This window comes from Pelophylax lessonae, assembly GCF_965119305.1.
Source record: "Pelophylax lessonae genome assembly, chromosome: 5".
Lineage (NCBI taxonomy): Eukaryota > Metazoa > Chordata > Amphibia > Anura > Ranidae > Pelophylax > Pelophylax lessonae.
This window is the reverse complement of record NC_138772.1, coordinates 34,581,153-34,604,055: the sequence shown is the minus strand read 5'-3', so window position 1 is coordinate 34,604,055 and position 22,903 is coordinate 34,581,153.

The following is a 22,903-nucleotide window of genomic DNA, read 5'->3' as shown; positions in this document are numbered from 1 at the left end:
GGGGCTACACCAACCCAGCTTGTAATGCTAAACTATATAATGCACCTCAGGAAGTACCCCCATAGTTAACAGAAGGTATCCTTAGAACTAAACTAGAGAAACTTAACATAAATAAATCACTGGGACAGGATGGCTTGCACCCGAGGGTTCTTAAAGAGCTCAGCCAGGTGATTGCCAGACCATTATTCTTGATCTTTAAGGATAGTCTACAGACGGGTATGGTGCCAGCTGATTAGAAAAAAATATTTAAAAAAAGGGCCGAGATATATCCTGGGTAGCTATAGGCCGGTCAGCCTAACATCAGTAGTCTGCAAGATTTTGGAGGGGATGTTGAGGGACCACATACAAGACTTTAGTAATGAAAACAGTATTATTAGTAGTAATCAGCAAGGATTCATGAAAAATCGTTCTTGCCAGACCAATCTATTAACCTTCTATGATGAAGTGAATTGCCATCTAGATAAAGGAAGGCCTGCAGACAGTGGCGGCCTATGCATAGGGGGTGCCAGGGCCCCGCCCCCTAAAAAAAAGGAAAGAAAAAAAAGATTACAAAAAGAAAAATGAAGTTAGAAAAAAAATAAATAAAATCCCGGTCGCCGGTCTCAGTGGTGGCTATGGGGGGGGGGGGGGGTTTACGACCCAGCAGAGGCGCCGATTGGCTGCCTTCTGGGGCGTAACCTGGGCGCAGGTCATAGCGCTAGGACACCCCCACTTTCATGATATCCTGGCTGTGATTGGTCCAGTCTCCAGCCTGGACCAATCATCATCCAGGACATCCGATTGCTGACCCCGCTGATGTTGCAATGGGGGCGGTGCCGGTGCGTGCGTCAGTCACGCACCGTCACCGCCCGATCTCCTTCCCGCCGGACGGATCTGAAGAGCCAGGAGAGGAAGACAGAAGAGGACGAGAGGAGCAGCGCTGTGGACGGTTCCCGGAATCCCGCCGCCGTCAGAAGAAGAGGACTTGAGGAGAGGAGCAGCGCCGTGGACGTCTCGCAGGCAGCCCAGGAGAGCAGGTAAGTGATTGAAGCCGACCTGTGACATCACCTGTGCCATGCCTATACCATCACCTGTGCCATGCCTATACCATCACCTGTGCCATGCCTGTACCATCACCTGTGTCATGCCTATACCATCACCTGTGCCATGCCTGTACCATCACCTGTGCCATGCCTGTACCATCACCTGTGCCATGCCTATTCCATCACCTGTGCCATGCCTATGCCATCACCTGTGCCATGCCTATACCATCACCTGTGCCATGCCTGTACCTGCCTATACCATCACCTGTGCCATGCCTATACCATCACCTGTGCCATGCCTATACCATCACCTGCATGCCTGTACCATCACCTGTGCCATGCCTATACCATCACCTGTGCCATGCCTATACCATCACCTGTGCCATGCCTTTGCCATGCCTGTGCCATGCCTGTGCCATGCCTATACCATCACCTGTGCCATGCCTATACCATCACCTGTGCCATGCCTGTACCATCACCTGTGCCATGCCTATACCATCACCTGTGCCATGCCTATACCATCACATGTGCCATGCCTGTACCATCACCTGTGCCATGCCTGTACCATGACCTCAAAGTCAAGCAATTTTTTTACCGCGTTTTTTGCCGCGAAGCAATACCTATTACATTTTTCTTTTTGCGCCCCCCCCCCAAAAATTTTGAGCACCAGCCGCCACTGCCTGCAGATGTGGTGTATCTGGACTTTGCAAAGGCATTTGACACCGTTCCCCACAAACGCTTACTGAACAAACTAAGGAAGGTAGGTATGGACCATAGGGTGAGTACCTGGATAGAGAACTGGCTCCAAGGGAGAGTCCAGAGGGTGGTGATTAATGGGGAGTACTCGGATTGGGCGGGTGTGGAAAGTGGGGTCCCCCAGGGTTCTGTCCTGGGACCAATCCTGTTTAATTTATTCATAAATGATCTAGAGGAGGGAATATCTAGTACAATCTCAGTATTTGCTGATGATACTAAACTAAGCATGCCAATATCTTCTATGCAGGATGTGGAAACCTTACAAGCGGACCTGAACAAAATAACGGGGTGGGCAACTACATGGCAGATGAGGTTTAATGTTGAAAAATGTAAAGTAATGCACTTGGGCGTCAGAAACACGAAAGCAAGCTACTCACTAGGGGAGGGAAGCTCTGGGTGAATCTAAGATGGAAAAGGACCTGGGGGTCCTAGTGGACAACAGGCTTGGCAATGGCATGCAATGCCAAGCCGCTGCAAGCAAAGCCAACAGAATACTGGGATGTATAAAAAAGGGGATTCACTCCAGAAAAAAAGAGATTATTCTCCCTCTCTACAAGACTCTGGTCCGGCCACATCTGGAGTATGCTGTCCAGTTCTGGGCACCGGTCCTCAGGAAGGATGTGCTGGAACTGGAGAGAGTCCAGAGAAGGGCAACAAAAATAATTAGGGGATGGAGGGCATCAGCTATGAAGAAAGACTGCAAGCACTGAACCTATTCTCTCTGGAGAAGAGACGATTGAGGGGGGATATGATATCAATGTACAAATACTGTACTGGCGACCCTAGCATAAGGAACAAACTATTCAGAGAAAGGGAATACAATAAGACACGTGGCCACTCACTAAAACTAGGGGAAAAATGGTTTAACCTTAAAATACGCAGGGGGTTCTTCACTGTCAGAGCAGTAAGGATGTGGAATTCTCTTCCACAAGCAGTGGTATCAGCAGGAAGCATCGATGGTTTCAAAAAACTATTAGATGGGCACCTTAGAGACCACAACATACAGGGGTATACAATGTACGGTTAACAGCAAACACACACACACATCATAGGTTGAACTGGATGGACTGATGTCTTTTTTCAACCTCACAAACTATGTAACTAAAAAATAAAGGTGGATAAAGCGCCTGCACCAGATGGCATCCACCCACGCATCCTAAAAGAATTGAGCTCTGTCATTTCAAAGCCTCTGTTTCTAATTTTTAGCGACTCGTTAAGGACTGGAATAGTATCACTGGATTGGCGTAGGGCCAATGTGGTGCCTATATTTAAAAAGGGATCAAAGTCTTTACCAAGTAACTATAGACCTGTTAGTTTAACTTCTATAAACGGGAAGATATTGGAGAGTTTAATAAAAGACCACATAGAGGAGTTCTTGCTGGAAATTTTGTTTTTAACTGGTTGCCGACCACATGCCGCCTTTATACTGTGGCAGTGTGGCTCTCCCAGGCAAACTGACGTAGGGCTTCGTCGGTCGCCTGCCGCCTGACACCCGCGATCGCTCCCCGCTGAGAGAGAAGAACAGTCAGCTGTTGTAAACCCTGCTGACCGTACTTCTCCCTGGAATGATCACAGAGCGCCTGTGATCCTTCTATATAGGATCAGAGGTCTCTATGATCATTTCACAAGCCACGCCCCCCACAGTTAGAAACACGCCCCTAGGTACACATTTAACCCCTTGATCACTCACACTGTTAACTCCTTCCCTGCCAGTGTCATGATTACAGTAACAGTGCATATTTTTAGCACCGATTACTGTAGTAACGTCACTGGTCCCACCCAAAAGTGTCAAAAATGTCAGTTAGGGGCCCGATCTGTCCGCCGCAATGTCGCAGTCCTGCTACAAATCGCAGATCGCCACCATTACTGGTAAAAAAAAAAAAAAATAAAAATAAAAATGAGATAAATCTTTCCCCTAGTTTGTAGATGCGATAACTTTCGCGCAAAGCAATCAAAATACACTCATTGCGATTTTTTTTACCAAAAATAGGTAGCAGAATACAAATTGGCCTAAAATGTTAAAAAATTTTGATTTTTAATTTTTTTGGGGGGGGAAGGGGGGAATATAGCAGAATGTAAAAAATATTGTTTTTTTTTTTTTTCAGAATTGTCGCTCTGTTTTTGTTTATAGCGCAAAAAGAAAAAAAAAATCGCACAGGTGATCAAATACCACCAAAAGAAAGCTCTGTTTGTGGGAAAAAAAGGACATACATTTTTTTTAGGTACAATCGCACGACCGCGCAATTGTCCGTTAAAGTAACGCAGTGCCGAATCGCAAAATTATGGCCTGGTCATTAAGGGGGCAAATACTTCCGGTCCAGAAGTGGTTAAAATGTGTATTTCCAATTGTCCGCATAACAAATTAACAAAAAAAAAAAAAAAAAACAGCTCTGTACGGGTGAACCTGGATGGTCATGTGACTTGTCTACGGTGATGTCATCAGTTGCCAGGTAACCATCCATCAAAAAAAAAAAAAAAAAAAAAGGAAGCTCTTTGCAGGTGCACCTGGATGGTCATGTGACCTTTTTTTGTGCCTGTGAGGTCACCAACTGCCGCAAGCAGCGCTATAAATATCAGAGACAGACCAACTGCAATCAGAGCTCTGCTGACTCTTGAAGAGAGAAGTGATTTCTGTAGCTCTTGCGATTTGTAGTGTTTAGCACTCATTAGATTACAATGAAGCGATTCTGTAAGCGAAACAACGTTCTTCCTCTGGTCATCAAAGAGGAATCTACAGGACAAAAAAATAAATCCTCCCAGGAGGATCTCCAGCCTGATTTACAACATTCTGCATTGCCCAATGTAGCTTCCCGTAAAAGAGGTATTGGTAGCAGAATTGTGCGAAGTATTAGGTCAGCTGGACGCAAAATCAGAAAGTTTTTCAAAGCCGTAAAGAGGTTTAAAGGAAGAAGAGAAGACCCGTCAGGTAAGAACCATAATGATCTATAGTGTAGAGAACAATCCTCTATAAGGGTGCTGTCCTTATTATACACATACTAGGAGCAGCACTATATACCTGTACTAGAGTCTCCCCTATATGCACAAATCTCTAATTTAACCTGAACACATATCAGGCTCACCGCACCAAGCTGTAAACACAAGGCTATTTTTAGCCAAGTGGCAGTTATTTTTCAAATCTCAGTGGCCTCAGCTGATAATAACTGTCACTTATTCAACCATAAACGCCTTATTAATGTGTGTTAGCTTTGTAACTTGAGCCTATTACAGGGCGCTTATTTACTTTAATGTGAGCCTGTGCTGGCTATGGACATTTAACCACTTCAGCCCCGGAAGGTTTTACCCCCTTAATGACCAGGCCATTTTTTGCGATTCGGCACTGAGTTACTTTAACGGAAAAATTGCGTGGTCTTCCGACGCTGTACCCAAATACAATTAATGTCCTTTTTTCCCCACAAATAGAGCTTTTTTTTGGTGGTATTCGATCACCTCTGTGGTTTTTTGATTTTGCGCTATAAACAAAAAAAAAGAGCGACAATTTTGAAAAAAACTCCATATTTTTTACTTTCTGCTATAAAACATTCCCAATAAAAAAATTTTTGAATTACATTTTTTTATCAGTTTAGGTTAATTTGTATTCTGCTACATATTTTTGGTAAAAAAAAAATTCCAAAAAGCGTATTTTAATTGGTTTGCGCAAAAGTTATAGTGTTTTCAAACTACAGGATAGATTTTTGGACTTTTTATTTATTTTTTACTAGTAATGGCTGCGATCTGTGATTTTTTTGTGGGACTGCGACATTGCAGCAGACACATCGGACCCCTAACATATAGCAGAATGTAAAAAATATTGTTTTTTTTTTTTCAGAATTGTCGCTCTGTTTTTGTTTATAGCGCAAAAAGAAAAAAAAAAATCGCACAGGTGATCAAATACCACCAAAAGAAAGCTCTGTTTGTGGGAAAAAAGGACATACATTTTTTTTAGGTACAATCGCACGACCGCGCAATTGTCCGTTAAAGTAACGCAGTGCCGAATCGCAAAATTATGGCCTGGTCATTAAGGGGGCAAATACTTCCGGTCCAGAAGTGGTTAAAATGTGTATTTCCAATTGTCCGCATAACAAATTAACAAAAAAAAAACAGCTCTGTACGGGTGAACCTGGATGGTCATGTGACTTGTCTACGGTGATGTCATCAGTTGCCAGGTAACCATCCACCAAAAAAAAAAAAAAAAAGGAAGCTCTTTGCAGGTGCACCTGGATGGTCATGTGACCTTTTTTTGCCTGTGAGGTCACCAACTGCCGCAAGCAGCGCTATAAATATCAGAGACAGACCAACTGCAATCAGAGCTCTGCTGACTCTTGAAGAGAGAAGAAGCGATTTCTGTAGCTCTTGCGATTTGTAGTGTTTAGCACTCATTAGATTACAATGAAGCGATTCTGTAAGCGAAACAACGTTCTTCCTCTGGTCATCAAAGAGGAATCTACAGGACAAAAAAATAAATCCTCCCAGGAGGATCTCCAGCCTGATTTACAACATTCTGCATTGCCCAATGTAGCTTCCCGGAAAAGGGGTATTGGCAGCAGGATTGTGCGAAGTATTAGGTCAGCTGGACGCAAAATCAGAAAGTTTTTCAAAGCCGTAAAGAGGTTTAAAGGAAGAAGAGAAGACCCGTCAGGTAAGAACCATAATGATCTATAGTGTAGAGAACAATCCTCTATAAGGGTGCTGTCCTTATTATACACATACTAGGATCAGCACTATATACCTGTACTAGAGTCTCCCCTATATACACAAATCTCTGACTAAACCTGAACACATATCAGGCTCACCGCACCAAGCTGTAAACACAAGGCTATTTTTAGCCAAGTGGCAGTTATTTTTCAAATCTCAGTGGCCTCAGCTGATAATAACTGTCACTTATTCAACCATAAACGCCTTATTAATGTGTGTTAGCTTTGTAACTTGAGCCTATTACAGGGCGCTTATTTACTTTAATGTGAGCCTGTGCTGGCTATGGACATTTAACCACTTCAGCCCCGGAAGGTTTTACCCCCTTAATCACCAGGCCATTTTTTGCGATTCGGCACAGAGTTACTTTAACGGAAAAATTGTGTGGTCTTCCGACGCTGTACCCAAATACAATTAATGTCCTTTTTTTCCCCACAAATAGAGCTTTTTTTTGGTGGTATTCGATCACCTCTGTGGTTTTTTGATTTTGCGCTATAAACAAAAAAAAGAGCGACAATTTTGAAAAAAAACTCCATATTTTTTACTTTCTGCTATAAAACATTCCCAATAAAAAAATTTTTTTGAATTAAATTTTTTTTATCAGTTTAGGCTAATTTGTATTCTGCTACATATTTCTGGTAAAAAAAAATCCCAAAAAGCGTATTTTAATTGGTTTGCACAAAAGTTATAGTATTTACAAACTACGGGATCGATTTTTGGACTTTTTATTTATTTTTTATTAGTAATGGCGGCGATCAGCGATTTCTAGCGGGACTGCGACATTGCGGCAGACACATCGGACCCCTAACTGTCATTTTTTACACTTTTTGGGGAACAGTGACACTAATACAGTAATCAGTGTTAAATATTATGCACTGTTACTATATAAATGACACTGGCAGGGAAGTGGAAATCTATCAATTTAAAGTGATATAAGGGCCAGTTCACATCGTAGAAACGCAGTCCGGATGTGTTCCCGGTTGCTTTTCTGCATGCGCATTTTTTGATGTGTTCCAGTGCGTTTTTGATGTTGTCCAGTCCATTGTTCCCCCTATTTTTTCTCAACCTTGAGGGTCAGTTCACACCATAGAAACGCAGTCTAATGACCAGGCCATTTTTTTGCGATTCGACACTGCGTTGTTTTAACTGACAATTGCGCGATCATGCAACGCTGTACCCAAATACAATTGATGTTCTTTTTTCCCCACAAATAGAGATTTCTTTTGGTGGTATTTGATCAACTCTGCAGTTTTTAGTTTTTGCGCTATAAGCAAAAAAAAGAGCTTCAATTTTGAAAAAACACCAATATTTTCTACTTTCTGCTATAAAACATTTCCAATAAAAAAAATGTTAAAAAACAATTTTTTTTATCAATTTAAGACCAATTTGTATTCTGCTACATATTTTTGGTAAAAAAAAAATCCCAAAAAGCGTATAATAATTGGTTTGCGCAAAAGTTATAGCATTTATAAACTTGGGGATAGATTTATGGGCTTTTTATTTTTTATTAGTAATGGCGGCAATCAGCGATCTTTATCAGGAATGCGACATTGCGGCAGACAGATCGGAGTCCTAACTGACATTTTTAACACTTCTTGGGGTCCAGTAACATTACTACAGTAATCAGTGCTAAAAATATGCACTGTTACTGTATAAATGACACTGGCAGGGAAGGGGTTAACACTGGGGGTGATCAAGGGGTTAAATGTGTTCCCTAGATGTGCTTTCTAACTGTGGGGGATGGATTGAACAGAGGCGTGGGGGATGGATTGAACAGAGGCAGAGAAAGATCGGTGACTCAACTTAGCTGAATCACACAATCTTTCCCGGCCTCTCTGACAGGAGAGCCGTCTTACATTGTTTACATTCCAGACAGCTCTCCTGTCAGTAACGCAGTCCTGTCAGTTCTCTCCTGTCAGTCTAGCCGAAGATCGCGGGAGGCTGGGGGTGATCGAGCCCGCTCCTCCCACGGTCTGCCTCCCGCTGTGTCTAATCAGAGGGGAAGCGCGGCTCCGGCAGCGTACACGCGCCACCAAAACCATGTGCACATAATAACATAGATGTACGTGAATATGCGCAGCCGAGCCGCCCTGCCGCTGTAAATCTGCATGGGGCGGTCAGCAAGTGGTTAATGCAGTCTAGTCCATTTTTTTCAACCTCTTTTTTCATAACCTTAAATAAGGACATGTGTGTTCCCGTGCGTTTTGGTGCATTTTAGGTGTGTTCCGGTGCGTTTCTGATGCGTTTTATCACGTTCCAGCACAGTCCGGTGCAAAAAAAAAAAATACAGCATACTTTTTTCCTGGAACTGGAACGCACTGAAAATGATCGCACTGGTGTGAACTATGCCACTGAAAACCATATAACCTACTATCCATGCATTTTTGATGCAAAAAAAAAAAAAACAACGCACTGGACTGCATGTGGTGTGAACTGGCCCTTAACCTCTTCCGGATCGCCCGCCGCCTTTTTACTGCGGTAGTGCGGCCGTCCTGCGCGAACTGACGTAGACCTACGTTGGTTGCGCGCTTGCAGCTAGGGGGCAAGCGCGCGCCTGTGGCGGCGCCCTCCTGCCCGCACTCGGCAGCGGGGAAGCCGATGGACGGGGCAGGTGGCTCCGATTGCCGCCTGACACCCGCGATCACTCCCCGCTGAGAGAGATGGACGGTCAGATGTTGTAAACACAGCTGACCGTTCTTCTCTCTGAAATGATCACAGAGTGCCTGTGATCCTTCTATATAGGATCACAGGTCTCTATGATCATTTCACAAGCCACGCCCCCCACAGTTAGAATCACTCCCCTAGGCTCACATTTAACCCCTTGATCACCCACAATGTTAACCCCTTCCCTGCCAGTGTCATTATTACAGTAACAGTGCATATTTTTAGCACTGATTACTGTAGTAATGTCACTGGTACCCCCAAAAGTGTCAAAAATGTCAGTTAGGGGTCCGATCTGTCCGCCGCAATGTCGCAGTCCCGCAAAAAATTTACTAGTAAAAAAAAAAAAAATCAATAAAAATGACATAAATCTTTCCCGTAGTTTGTAGACGCGATAACTTCTGCGCAAACCAATCAAAATACGCTTATTACAATTTGTTTTTTACCAAAAATATGTAGCAGAAAACAAATTGGCCTAAAATGTTCAAAAATTTTGATTTTTACATTTTATTTTTTTGTGAATGTTATATAGCAGAATCTGAAAAAAATATTGTTTTTTTTTTTTTTTCAGAATTGTCGCTTTTTTTTTTTGTTTATAGCGCAAAAAATAAAAATCGCAGAGGTGATCAAATACCACCAAAAGAAAGCTCTATTTGTGGGAAAAAAAGGACGTAAATTGTATTTGGGTACAGCGTCACATGATCGCGCAATTGTCCGTTAAAATAATGTAGTGCCGAATCACAAAATATGGCCTGGTCATTAAGAGGGAAAATCTTCCGGTCCAGAAGTGGTTAAGCCCAAAGCCAAAAATTTAAGTTTACTGCAAATGAACAATCATTAGATGTGATGGCTGCTTTAGTTTTATTTTTAAAGGCTCTTTTTCCTTTGTATTCACCTGGTGATCTGGCCCTTAACCCACCTCCTGTATTAGAGGGCCTCCCCCACTGTATAAAGGAGCACAGGGGGCACCTTTGGACAGCAGCATTGTCAGTCTATAGTGGAGGGGAGAGTTCGATGGACTAGCAGATTCAGATACACTAAACAAATTAAAGCCAAATTCTAATCCCAAAAGCAAACATTTATTACATTGCCGGTTACCAATCCTTAGATGTGACGGCTGCGTTAGTTTTCTTTTTAGGCTTTCTTTCTTCTATTTTCATCTGCTCAATTCAGCTGCATGTATTAGTTTACAGGGATGAGACCATCCATTTACCACAAGTAGGGGTAATTAAAATGATCAGCTTTTATTTATTTATGTAAAACCTTAATCCCAAAAGGAAAAAAAAAAATTGGCTGTAACTGATTATGAAAGTGTGAGCTGGAGTTTGACTTCATTTTGTTATTTGTATTCAAAAGCTTTAGGCCGCGTTCAGACTGGGGCGATCTGACTTCCAGGGGCGACCTCCGAGGTCCGCGACCTCGGAGCGGCCGGCACGGACTTCATAACATTGAAGTCTATGACGGTCGCTCCGGGTCGCCCCAAAGAAGCTCCGAACCCTTTTTCTAAGTCAGAGCGACTTGTGTCGCTCCTATTAGAACGGGTCCACAGCTTCCCTTTGGAAGGCGACCTACGGCGACCTGTGAGGCGACCAGGTCGCCTCACAGGTCGCCCCAGTGTGAACGGGGACTTAAAATGAATGAATACAATCTGTTCATTTCTATGTACCCCAGTCAGTGGTTAATGGTTTTCTCAAAACTCTAAACGCTACATCTGCAGGACAGCTTGGTCTGTTGAAAAACAACAGACTTAGGCCCCGTTCACACAGGGGCGATCCGACTTGGGGGGGCGACCTCCGAGGTCGTGGTGCGAGCAGCGCGCCACGACCTCGGAGCGGCCGGCACGGACTTCATAACATTGAAGTCTATGGCGGTCGCCTCCGGGTCGCCCCAAAGAAGCTCCGTACCCTTTTTCTAAGTCAGAGCGACTTGTGTCGCTCCTATTAGAACGGGTCCGCAGCTTCCCTATGGAAGGCGACCTACGGCGACCGGTGAGGCGACCAGGTCGCCTCACAGGTCGCCTTAGTGTGAACGGGGACTTACTGGCCAAATCACCAAGTGAAAATAACAGAAAGAAAATCTTAAAAAAACTATTAAAAATGTTTTACAATATTCTTAACAAGAGGGGAAAAAGGGGCTTTAACCACTTAAGCCCCAGAAGATTTTACCCCCTTCCTGACCAGGGCCTATTTTGCGATTCTGCACTGAGTGACTTTAACGGACAATTGCGCGGTCGTGCGACGCTGTACCTAAACGAATTTGACGTCCTTTTTTTCCCACAAACAGAGCTTTCTTTTGGTGGTATTTGATCACCTGTGCGATTTTTTGATCATGCGCTATAAACAAAAAAAGTGCGACAATTTTGCAAAAATAACAATATTTTTCACATTTTTTCATATGAAATTCCCCCCCAAAAAATGTAAAAATCAAAATTTTTTAACATTTTAGGCCAATTTGTTTTATGCTACCTATGTTTGGTAAAAAAAAATTGGAATAAGCATATTTTGATTGGTTAGCGCAAAAGTTATTGCGTTTACTAACTACGGGAAAGATTTTTGTCATTTTTGTTGTTTTTTTTTTTAACAAGTAATGGCGGCGATCTGTGATTTTTTTTGCGGGACTGCGACATTGCGGCGGACAGATCGGACCCTTGACTGACATTTTTGACACTTTTGGGGTTACCAGTGACATTACTACAGTAATCACTGCTATACATATGCACTGTTACTGTAAAAATGACACTGGCAGTGAAGGGGTTAACTTTTTTGAGAGGGAGGGGTTAAGTGTGTCCCTAGGGGCGTGATTCTAACTGTGATTGGCTGTGGCTTGATGTGTAAGAACAGAGATCAACGACCCTACATAGCAGAACCATTTGATCTCCATTCTTACACAGGGGAGAATGACAGGCGGCTTTGTTTACATTAGCCGCCTGCCTTTCTCCCGGTGTAACGGACGATCGCGAGACATCGGGTCCGCCGGGCACGCGCGCGGGGGGGTCCGTGACCGAGCGGGAGCGCGCCTTCGGGAGCGCGCGCTTGCTCCCTAGAGCCTCACAAGCTAGCGACATAGTCCTACGTCACTTTGCCTATGAGGGGCTGACTGCCGCAGTAAATAGTCGTGCGGCGATCGGCAAGCGGTTAAGCCCTGGTTCACACAATGAAGCGCATGTGAAATTGCAGAGGAACCGCAACGCATTCCTGTGCAATTCAAATGCGATCCAATGCGGTGCGGTTTGAGCCCATTCATTTTGCATAGGCTCATATTGCACTTGTTCTGGCACAGAAAGCCATGTACAAAGGTTGGACCAAGCAAAAATACTGTCTATGTATACATAGGAAAATATGGAACACAAGATTATTTTATTAACACGGACAATGTTCTCTTATACAGTATCTCACAAAAGTGAGTACACCCCTCACATTTTCGTAAATATTTTATTCTATCTTTTCATGTGACAACACTGAAGAAATGACACTTTGCTACAATGTAAAGTAGTGAGTGTACAGCTTGTATAACAGTGTAAATTTGCTGTCCCCTCAAAATAACTCAACACACAGCCATTAATGTCTAAACAACTGGCAACAAAAGTGAGTACACCCCTAAGTGAAAATGTCCAAATTGGGCCCAAAGTGTCAATATTTTGTGTGGCCGCCATTATTTTCCAGCACTTCCTTAACCCTCTTGGGCATGGAGTTCACCAGAGCTTCACAGGTTGCCACTGGAGTCCTCTTCCACTCCTCCATGACGACATCACAGAGCTGGTGGATGTTAGAGACCTTGTGCTCCTCCATCTTCCGTTTGAGGATGCCCCACAGGTGCTCAATAGGGTTTAGGTCTGGAGACATGCTTGGCCAGTCCATCACCTTTACCCTCAGCTTCTTTAGCAGTGGTCGTCTTGGAGGTGTGTTTGGGGTCGGTATGTTGGAATACTGCCCTGCCCTGCGGCCCAGTCCCTGAATGGAAGGGATCATGTTCTGTTTCAGTATGTCACAGTACATGTTGGCATTCATGGTTCCCTCAATGAACTGTAGCTTCCCAGTGCCGGCAGCACTCATGCAGCCCCAGACCATGACACTCCCACCACCATGCTTTACTGTAGGCAAGACACACTTGTCTTTGTACTCCTCACCTGGTTGCCACCACACACGCTTGACACCATCTGAACCAAATAAGTTTATCTTGGTCTCATCAGACCACAGGGCATGGTTCCAGTAATCCATGTCCTTAGTCTCCTTGTCTTCAACAGACTGTTTGCAAGCTTTCTTGTGCATCATCTTTAGTCATCTGTGTGTTGAGTTATTTTGAGGGGACAGCAAATTTACACTGTTATACAAGCTGTACATTCACTACTTTACATTGTAGCAAAGTGTCATTTCTTCAGTGTTGTCACATGAAAAGATATAATAAAATATTTTCAAAAATGTGAGGGGGTGTACTCACTTTTGTGAGATACAGTATACGTAAAACTAAATTCATTATAATTTCCACAAATTCTATGTAACATAAATACATGATGGATGTAAAAAATAGCAAGACTAAAAACTATTCTTTTCTCTCTCCAGGAGTAAATGATGTCCTATCCACCAGTGACAACGAGCCAGCTCCTCGGGCTACCACCGAAGACAACCATCAAACCCATACCACCCTATCTTCAGATGGTTCATTCAACAGTGACATCAAGGGCAAGTTATGTGCAGTAATGCCCACAACTGGTGCCATTACGGACCAGTCATACACTGTTATACCTGGCACTATTGACACCACCGCCACAGACAATAAGCCATCCCCACCAGTCCCATCCAACAATACCAAGAAGGACTGGTCATATGAAGTGGTCACCAACACCAGTGCCATGAAGGATCAAACACACACAGTGATCCTCAACACCAATACCAAGAAGGACCAGTCAAGCACAGTGTTACCCTGCACCATTGACAAGAGGGCCAGGCAATGGAGCATCGCCCTCAACAATGTTGACATCAAGGACCAATCACGTGCAGTGGTGCCCAACACAGATGCCATTAAGGACCAGTCACACACTGTGTTACCGGAAACCACCACAAACCAAAAGCCATGTCCACCAGTTCCATCCAATCATGGCAATAAAAATTTGTCACAAGCAGCAGTCACCAACACTGGTACCATGAAGGACCCATCACAAGTAGTGGTACCCAACACCGGTGCAATTAAGGACCAATCACGCACAGTGGTCCTCAACACCATTCCCATGAGGGACCGGTCACCCACATGGATGTGGGTGACCACATCCTGTGCCATTAAGGACCAGTCACACGCTGTGATAACTGAAACCACCACGAGCCATAGGCCAGCTAAACCAGTCCCACCCAACAGGACCAAGAAGGACTGGTCATGCGCAGTAGTCCCCAACACCTATGCCATGAAGGACCAATCACGGACAGTGGTCCTCAACACCAGTGCCTTAAAAGACCGGTCACCCACATGGATGCCCTACACCACTGACACCTCCACAAACTTTAGGCCATCTCCACCACTTCCATCCAACAGTGCCAAGAAGGACTGGTCATGCACAGTAGTCCCCAACACTGATGCCATGAAGGACCAATCATGCACAGTGGTCCTCAGCACTGTTGCCTTGAACGACCGGTCACCCACATGGATGCCCTACACCACTGATGTCACCACGAACTATAGGCCATCTCCACTGGTCCCATCAAATTGTGAAAAAAAGGGTTTGTCACTCGCAGCGGTTATCGGCACTGGTGCCATGAAAGATCAGTCATGCACAGTGGTCCTCAACACCAGTGCCTTAAAAGACCAGTCACCCACATGGATCCCCTACACCACTGATGCCACCACGAACCATAGGCCATCTCCACTGGTCCCATCAAAGTGTGAAAAGAAGGGCTGGTCACTCACAGTGGTCATCGATACTGGTGCTATGAAAGATCAGTCATGCACAGTGTTCCCCAACACCGTTGTCTTAAAAGAACGGACACCCATATGGATCCCCTACACCACTGATACCACCACAGACCATAGGCCACCTTCAACAGTCCCATCCAACAGTGGCAAGAAGGACTGGTCATGCACAGTAGTCCCCAACACTTATGCTATGAAGGACCAATCATGCACAGTGGTCCTAAGCACTGTTTCTTTGAACGACCGGTCACCCACATGGATGCCCTACACCACTGATGTCACCACGAACCATAGGCCATCTCCACTGGTCCCATCCAACAGTGCCAAGAAGGGCCCATCGCTCACAGTGGTCACCAAGACGGGCACCATGAAAGATCGGTCTTGCACAGTGGTCCCCAACACTGTTGTCTTAAATGACCGGACACCCACATGGATACCCTACACCACTGACACCTCTACAAACTTTAGGCCATCTCCACCACTTCCATCCAACAGTGCCAAGAAGGACTGGTCATGCATAGTAGTCTCCAACACCTATGCCATGAAGGACCAATCACACACAGGGGTCCTCAACACCAGTGCCTTAAAAGACCGGTCACCCATATGGATCCCCTACATCACTGATGCCACCACGGACCATAGGCCACCTTCAACAGTCCCATCCAACAGTGGCAAGAAGAACTGGTCATGCATAGTAGTCCCCAACACTGATGCCATGAAGGACCAATCATCGACATTGGTCCTCAGCACTGTTGCTTTGAACGACCGGTCACCCACATGGATGCCCTACACCACTGATGTCACCACGAACCATAGGCCATCTCCACTGGTCCCATCCAACAGTGCCAAGAAGGGCCCATCGCTCACAGTGGTCACCAAGACGGGCACCATGAAAGATCGGTCTTGCACAGTGGTCCCCAACACTGTTGTCTTAAATGACCGGACACCCACATGGATACCCTACACCACTGACACCTCTACAAACTTTAGGCCATCTCCACCACTTCCATCCAACAGTGCCAAGAAGGACTGGTCATGCATAGTAGTCTCCAACACCTATGCCATGAAGGACCAATCACACACAGGGGTCCTCAACACCAGTGCCTTAAAAGACGGGTCACCCATATGGATCCCCTACACCACTGATGCCACCACGGACCATAGGCCACCTTCAACAGTCCCATCCAACAGTGGCAAGAAGGACTGGTCATGCATAGTAGTCCCCAACACTGATGCCATGAAGGACCAATCATGGACAGTGGTCCTCAGCACTGTTGCTTTGAACGACCGGTCACCCACATGGATGCCCTACACCACTGATGTCACCACGAACCATAGGCCATCTCCACTGGTCCCATCCAACAGTGCCAAGAAGGGCCCATCGCTCACAGTGGTCACCAAGATGGGCACCATGAAAGATCGGTCTTGCACAGTGGTCCCCAACACTGTTGTCTTAAATGACCAGACACACACATGGATACCCTACACCACTGACACCTCTACAAACTTTAGGCCATCTCCACCACTTCCATCCAACAGTGCCAAGAAGGACTGGTCATGCATAGTAGTCTCCAACACCTATGCCATGAAGGACCAATCACGCACAGTGGTCCTAAACACCAGTGCCTTAAAAGACCGGTCACCCACATGGATCCCCTACACCACTGATGCCACCACGAACCATAGGCCATCTCCACTGGTCCCATCAAATTGTGAAAAAAAGGGTTTGTCACTCGCAGAGGTTATCAGCACTGGTGCCATGAAAGATCAGTCATGCACAGTGGTCCTCAACACCAGTGCCTTAAAAGACCGGTCACCCACATGGATCCCCTACACCACTGATGCCACCACGAACCATAGGCCATCTCCACTGGTCCCATCAAAGTGTGAAAAGAAGGGCTGGTCACTCGCAGTGGTCATCGATACTGGTGCTATGAAAGATCAGTCATGCACAGTGGTCCCCAACACCGTTGTCTTAAAAGAACGGACACCCACATGGATGCCCTACACCACTGATACCACCACAGACCATAGGCCACCTTCAACAGTCCCATCCGACAGTGGCAAGAAGGACTGGTCATGCACAGTAGTCCCCAACACTGATGCCATGAAGGACCAATCATGCACAGTGGTCCTCAGCACTGTTGCTTTAAACGACCGGTCACCCACATGGATGCCCTACATCACTGATGTCACCACGAACCATAGGCCATCTCCACTGGTCCCATCCAACAGTGCCAAGAAGGGCCCATCGCTCACAGTGGTCACCAAGACAGGCACCATGAAAGATCGGTCTTGCACAGTGGTCCCCAACACTGTTGTCTTAAATGACCGGACACACACATGGATACCCTACACCACTGACACCTCTACAAACTTTAGGCCATCTCCACCACTTCCATCCAACAGTGCCAAGAAGGACTGGTCATGCATAGTAGTCTCCAACACCTATGCCATGAAGGACCAATCACGCACAGGGGTCCTCAACACCAGTGCCTTAAAAGACCGGTCACCCATATGGATCCCCTACACCACTGATGCCACCACGGACCATAGGCCACCTTCAACAGTCCCATCCAACAGTGGCAAGAAGGACTGGTCATGCATAGTAGTCCCCAACACTGATGCCATGAAGGACCAATCATGGACAGTGGTCCTCAGCACTGTTGCTTTGAACGACCGGTCACCCACATGGATGCCCTACACCACTGATGTCACCACGAACCATACGCCATCTCCACTGGTCCCATCCAACAGTGCCAAGAAGGGCCCATCGCTCACAGTGGTCACCAAGACGGGCACCATGAAAGATCGGTCTTGCACAGTGGTCCCCAACACTGTTGTCTTAAATGACCGGACACACACATGGATACCCTACACCACTGACACCTCTACAAACTTTAGGCCATCTCCACCACTTCCATCCAACAGTGCCAAGAAGGACTGGTCATGCATAGTAGTCTCCAACACCTATGCCATGAAGAACCAATCACGCACAGTGGTCCTCAACACCAGTGCCTTAAAAGACCGGTCACCCACATGGATCCCCTACACCACTGATGCCACCACGAACCATAGGCCATCTCCACTGGTCCCATCAAATTGTGAAAAAAAGGGTTTGTCACTCGCAGAGGTTATCGGCACTGGTGCCATGAAAGATCAGTCATGCACAGTGGTCCTCAACACCAGTGCCTTAAAAGACCGGTCACCCACATTGATCCCCTACACCACTGATGCCACCACGAACCATAGGCCATCTCCACTGGTCCCATCAAAGTGTGAAAAGAAGGGCTGGTCACTTGCAGTGGTCATCGATACTGGTGCTATGAAAGATCAGTTATGCACAGTGGTCCCCAACAGCGTTGTCTTAAAAGAACGGACACCCACATGGATGCCCTACACCAATGATACCACCACAGACCATAGGCCACCTTCAACAGTCCCATCCAACAGTGGTAAGAAGGACTGGTCATGCACAGTAGTCCCCAACACTGATGCCATGAAGGACCAATCATGCACAGTAGTCCTCAGCACTGTTGCTTTGAACGACCGGTCACCCACATGGATGCCCTACACCACTGATGTCACAACGAACCATAGGCCATCTCCACTGGTCCCATCAAATTGTGAAAAAAAGGGTTTGTCACTCGCAGAGGTTATCGGTACTGGTGCCATGAAAGATCAGTCATGCACAGTGTTCCCCAACACCGTTGTCTTAAAAGAACGGACACCCACATGGATCCCCTACACCACTGATACCACCACAGACCATAGGCCACCTTCAACAGTCTCATCCAACAGTGGCAAGAAGGACTGGTCATGCACAGTAGTCCCCAACACTGATGCCATGAAGGACCAATCATGCACAGTGGTCCTCAGCACTGTTGCTTTGAACGACCGGTCACCCACATGGATCCCCTACACCACTGATGTCACCACGAACCATAAGCCATCTCCACTGGTCCCATCAAATTGTGAAAAAAAGGGTTTGTCACTCGCAGCGGTTATCGGCACTGGTGCTATGAAAGATCAGTCATGCACAGTGGTCCCCAACACCGTTGTCTTAAAAGACCGATCACCCACATGGATGCCCTACACCACTGACACCATCATGAACCATTAGCCATCCCCACCGGTCACATCAAGACGTGAGAAGAAGGGCTGGCAACCACTTGCAATGGTCATCAGCACTTCTGCCATGAAAGATCAAGCATGCACAGTGGTCCCCGACACCTGTGCCATGAAGGACAAATCACACACAGTGCTCCTTAACACTGTTGCCCATAGGCCATCTCTACCAGCCCCATCCAACAGTGCCAAGTAACAGAGATCCTACTGAAGGTAAGTTTAAAAGAAACCGATATCAACCCATAAATATTATATCATATAAAAATAGTATTTTTTTCCATCTTTAATAAACTTAATATGCAATGCTAACCATCCTTTCATTTTTCTTACAGAGATCTAAAGCCAGCTAATATTCTTTTGGATGCCACCGGCCGTGCTAAAATTGCTGATTTGGGCTTGGCAATGAGCGGTGTTTCAGAACACAAAAGAATTAGAGGATATGCCGGGACAATGAACTACGTGGCCCCAGAAGTAAGTAACCTACGACTCGCCTGATATTAGACTTAGGTCATCTTTGTTCAGATATAACAATTATAGTTATTGGATATATAGAAAGGATAAAAGGGTACACCCCACCTTTCAGTAAATGGAGAATTTCTCCACTGATGCCCAATCCTTTTCAGTGGGTTTCAAGGCCAGAAATATATCCCCAACAAAAAGTGTGAAGTTCTGAGCAGCAGTGTTGGAGACACTTTGTAGGACCCAATGGAGATATGCAAATAAGAAAAAACTTCAATAACTTCTCCCTTGCTGTAGTCTTTTCAACCACTTAAGGACCGAGCCCATTTCTGACACTTGTTGTTTACAAATTAAAATCTGTATTTCTTACTAGAAAATTACTTAGAACCCCCAAACATTATATATAGATTGTAAGCTCTAACGAGCAGGGCCCTCTAAATCCTCCTGTATTGAATTGTATTGTAACTGTATTGTCTTCCCTCATATTGTAAAGCGCTGCGCAAACTGTCGGCGCTATATAAATCCTAGATAATTATATATATATATATATATATATATATATATATATATATACAGTATATATATATATATATATATATATACATTATTATCTATATATATATATTTTTTTTAGCAATGACTCTGGAGAATAAAATGGCGGTCATTGCAATATTTTTTGTCACACGGTATTTGCGCAGCCATCTTTCAAACGCCATTTTTTTTTGAAAAATTGCATTTCACTGCATTTAAAAAAAAAATAAACAGTAAAGTTAGCTCATTTTTATTGTATATTGTGAAAGATGATGTCACGCCGGGTAAATAGATACCCAACATGTTAGGGTTTAAAATTGCACACACCCGCGGAATGGCGGCAAACTTTGGTCAATAAAAATCGCCATAGGCGACGCTTTAAAAATGTATAACGGTTACCAGTTTAGAGTTAGAGAGTAGCTCTTTATTAAATTATTGCTCACGGTTTGGCGATACCTCACATGTGTGGTTTGAACAGCGATTTCATTTTCAGGCGTGACTTCCGTATATGTTTTCTTTCGTGCGCGAGCTAACGGTGATGGGGGCGGTTAAACATTATTTTTTTTTCCTATTTATTTTGTTTATTTTTTTAATTTTAGCACAGGTTTTTTAAAAAACAAAATCTGATCACTTTTATTGTTGTCACAAGCAATGTAAACATCCCTTGTGACAGCAATAGGCAGTGACAGGTACTCTTTATGGAGGGATCGGGGGTCTAAAAGACCCCTCCACTGCACTTCAATGTATTCAAAATGCCGAAAACTGCATTTTTGAATACAGTCACTTTTTATATTCGGCGCCTTTAGCAGCCGAGTAACCCGGACTTGACGTCATGGACGCCGCCTCCGGGTTACCTCATCGGAGACCCGGCTTTGAGCGGCTGGTTGCTCGGGTCTCCCAGTGGGACGGGGGAGACCCGGGCAGAGCCAGGGAAGGCGGCGGGAGGGGCATTGGTCATTACCGCCGGAAAGCCGACCGCTGGCTCTAAAAAATGGTACCGGGATGATGCTTCTAGCTAGAGGCATCACCCCGGGACAACCACCTAATGCAGCCGAGGTACAGCTACGGTGATTTTCGTTAAGTGGTTAACATAGTGAGGTTTGTAAACATTGAGTTGTCGGGGTCAACATACCTTTATAAGAGCCGGTTCACACTAGCGCGACTTGTCAGGCGACTTGTCAGCCTGACAAGTCGCGGTATGTCGCGGTCCATTGACCGCTACAGGACCCGTTCTAATAGGAGCGACACAAGTCGCTCCGACTTAGAAAAAGGGTCCTGTACTATTTCGAAACGACCTCGGAGCGACTTGCATAGACTTCCATTATGTAAAGTCCCTGCAAGTCGCTCCAAAGTCGTGGTGCAATGTAATGCACAAGTCGCCCCCGAAGTAGTAAGGAGTCGTGTCGCCTCAGTGTGAACCGGCTCTAAAAGTCATATTCTCCCTCTCAGTTTGTCATGTTGACCAGAGATGAACTTTGGTCCAGTCAGAACCTGGAAGTTCAAACCAAACCCTAACTGAACAAATAAAAAAAACCCTCAACTTAGTTTACTTTATTTACCCCTTCTAAAACAAAAAACCTAAAAGTTTTGAATATACATACACTTTAGGCCCCCCTTCAATATTCACAAGCTCTGCCCCAGTTTGATGGCTTTTGATCACGATTTTGGGACTCCTGGGAGGCTTCTAACATTACATATGCCAACATGGAGTCAAGACTGTTCTCTGCCTGACCCGACAATGTTCTCATATTTCTTTCTTATGTTTCTACAGGTCCTTCAAGGCATTCCATACTTTACCATAGTTGACTATTTTTCACTGGGACTAATAGTATACAAGATGGCTGTAGGCAAACACCCATTCTGGAAACGCCAGAAGACCACACAGGAAATGCTGAGGACAGTGCTTTCCAAGAAGGCTTATTGCCCACCACAATTGAACCCTCATCTTTGTGACCTCATAAAAGAGTAAGTATACACAGAACTTTAGCTATTTGGAAGGGCCAAAATCCTTTCCAGGTTATATACATATATTGTTAGGATTTTAGAAAAAAAAGTATTCTACATTCTTACCTGTACACATTCATGTAGATCAGGGGTCTGAAACCAATCAGCTTCCAGGTTTTATTGCCAAAGCTTAATTGAACAAACTGAAGATAGAAGCTGATTGGCCACTATGCACAACTGTACCAGATTCTAAGTGCACTAATTTTAGTAAATCTCCCCCAGTGCCTGTGGTCAATAGGAAGAGAAATACTGGCCCCATCTTTGGTATTAGTGTGAGGAATAATGCCATATCTTTTATATTAGTGGAAGGAATAGTTCTCCATCATTGCTATTAGAAAAATAGTGCCCCATCATTGGTATTAGTGGGAGGAATAGTGCCCCATCATTGGTATTAGTGGGAGGAATAGTGCCCCATCATTGGTGTCAGTAATAGGAATAGTGCGCCATCATTAGTATTAGTGGGAGGAATAGTGCCCCATCATTGGTATTAGTGGGAGGAATAGTGCCTCATCATTGGTATTAGTGGGAGGAATAGTGCATCATCATTTGTATTAGTGGGAGGAATAGTGCCCCATTATTGGTATTAGTGGGAGGAATAGTGCCCCATCATTGGTGTCAGTAATAGGAATAGTGCCTCATCATTGGTGTCAGTAATAGGAATAGTGCGCCATCATTAGTATTAGTGGGAGGAATAGTGCATCATCATTGGTATTAGTGGGAGGAATAGTGCCCCATCATTGGTGTCAGTAATAGGA